The sequence below is a fragment of the Botryllus schlosseri genome, chromosome 4 (assembly GCF_051294905.1).
Source record: "Botryllus schlosseri isolate E-star chromosome 4, Bs_hap1, whole genome shotgun sequence".
NCBI lineage: Eukaryota > Metazoa > Chordata > Ascidiacea > Stolidobranchia > Styelidae > Botryllus > Botryllus schlosseri.
In genome coordinates this window covers 22,777,089-22,779,701 of record NC_137239.1, presented here as the reverse complement: position 1 = coordinate 22,779,701, position 2,613 = coordinate 22,777,089, and positions in this window count along the sequence as shown.

The window sequence follows — 2,613 nt, the reverse complement described above, 5'->3', positions numbered from 1 at the left end:
CCGCAGTCATGAGATCAGATATCGGCTGAGCTCACTGAGCTATAAATAGGCCTACACCAGTATGGGGCAGTGAGTAGGCATATGCCAATAAATTAGCACTGAACACTAACAGCCAGAGACTTTGTTATTAATTATGAATTCGTAAAAGTAATGCTGCCGTTTACTATAGTCTACCGGTAGACACGACAGTGGCTGCAGACCGATAGATTTACCACACCATGTTTCTCAATGTGTTTTGGTTTCAGAGAATACCAGACATCTTGGATAAGACGTTTCGGGCACCCACTTAGTAATATGTTTACAGGGGAATTGTGTAGACCAGGGGTCACCAACCCGGTGCCCGCGGGCCCCAGGTAGCCCGCGAGGAGTAGATGAGTAGCCCGCGTAGCTTGTTTTAAAAATATATCGAATAGCAACATTTACCAATATTCGTCGGATTATAACCAGTGAGCTTTTAATTATATAGATTGATTGATTTAGCTATTGTTTGAATCACACTAACATGTAACTTAGAAATAAATATATATAAACACTTTAATTGATGATATCAAATATTTTCAATTACAATTAGTAATATACCAGCATGTAATCGAATCACAAGATATCGAAAACGTAGGATACGTCGCACTGCCTATACAGGCGACATGACTGAATGCCATCCACGGTCTTCTTGAAATGGCGAGGGGTTTCGTTATGGTAGCTCGACGCCAAGGACGATGCCACAGTTAGCTGTGAAGTACTAGCAGATTTTCAATATCTGTGTGCCCATTACGCATTGCATCTCTAGACACGGCTTGTTTCTTTTACACTCAACGCAGCTTAGTACCGTGTTTCTAACTTTCTGTAATCATTGCCACTGTCCGGTATAATGAAATCTGTCACGTCCGGATGCTGAACAGTTGGAGATGGAAATTTCAACACTGCAAAATTACCTCCACCTCCAAACCCACCAGGCTGCAGTGAACTTTTGGTGCCTTGTTGACATGAAAAAGTTATCGTTGTGAATCAGCCTTTTCGGACATCAAAAACAAACACAGAACACGACTCACTAATGCACATCTGGAACACTTACTCAGAGTTGTAGTGTCAAGTTACATACCAGAGTACAGCGCACTAGTTGATAGCATGCAATGAATCAGCTATAGATCACGAGTTACAAAGCTCTTCTGGGAAAAAGAGTCAAACGCGATTCTAACCGGTTTACCATCACAATTGTGGTTGATTCGTCCCAACGCAGTAGGCAATAATGTGTTTGAATGTGAATCCTGCAATGCAGAGGAGGAAACGTCAATAGTTGTTACCATACACTTGGATTCGATCGATGGTTCCGCAGAAATGTGCAGCAATTTGTGGTGGGTTTTCCCACAACCAGTAACGGTACAACGCTCCTTGCATTGATGAAAGTGTTTCGGATGGCCTTTGTGTCCTTTCGGTGCTAAGCATCTAAAACACACTTTCCCGGGCTTCAAAACCAAGTCAGCCAATCGCTGGGCTGGAGACAATTTCAAGAATCTGAAGCAATCTTTCAATAGATGAGGTTTGGAGCAATAGGCACAAGATAATGGAAGAGACTGAATGACGAGAGACTGGACTGAAAGCGATTGATTAGGCTTCTCGGTATCACAACTAACCCGTTTATCTTTATGCTGCGACTTATAACAAGTATAAGCAGAGCGGCTTCCATCACGCGACTTATGTAGAGATTCCATCGTCGCCAACTCAGTTCTTAAAAACTCAAACAGAAGATCGGAATCAGGAACCTCGTCGGCTTCGATCAGGGGACTAGTTTTCCTGATCCAACGCTCAAGCAACGTACCCGGCAACTGGGACTCTAGTACTTGTGTAAAGAGTTGGTCCCAAGAGACGTCATACTGCGATAAAATAGCCCTTTTAGCAGTAGCGGCATCGAGAAGTCGTCGGACCTTGTCGATCTTAAATTCGACTTTCTCACCTTGCAGTAGGTCTTTGATGTGATTTCTCACGATCGCTTGCTTCTTTCCGTACCTTTTAAGGACGGCTTCCACTGCAGGCTCATAATTCACTGCCGTTGAGGGAAAACCATTGAGAAGGCCGGATGACGATCCTTTCAGAGCTGCCTTTAAATACGACATTTTGTAAAACCGACTGACCTTTGTATTTTTGTGAACCAATGGCTCGAACGACTCCCAAAATGCGGGAAAAGTCAAAATATCGCCATTGAATGTAGGCGGCACTATTCCACTCGGGAGGGATCCAGCGGCTTCTTCCGCTTCTTCAGCAGCTTTCAGCGATGAAGACTTGGATTTGGCAAGAGGAATGTGAACAAAATAAATTTCTTTTGATCTTCTCATGCCATCAATGATATCGGTCTTGACATCACCATCGTCAAGCTGATCGATTTTTGAATCCACGAATGTCTTGAGATCGGTCATTGATATTTCTACCGACCGTATGAAGACGTTAATTTCTTCGACGGAGGTGGAATGTACATGTTTCTGTTCCAGAGCTTGCAGAGCTTCTAAGAGGTCAGCATTCATGCGCCTGAACTTCTTCGTAATAACCTCAGCATTGTGTGCCGATGAATGGTTGTCGGAGTTCTGACGAATTTCTTCCAATTGCAGCCTGAATCGTCTT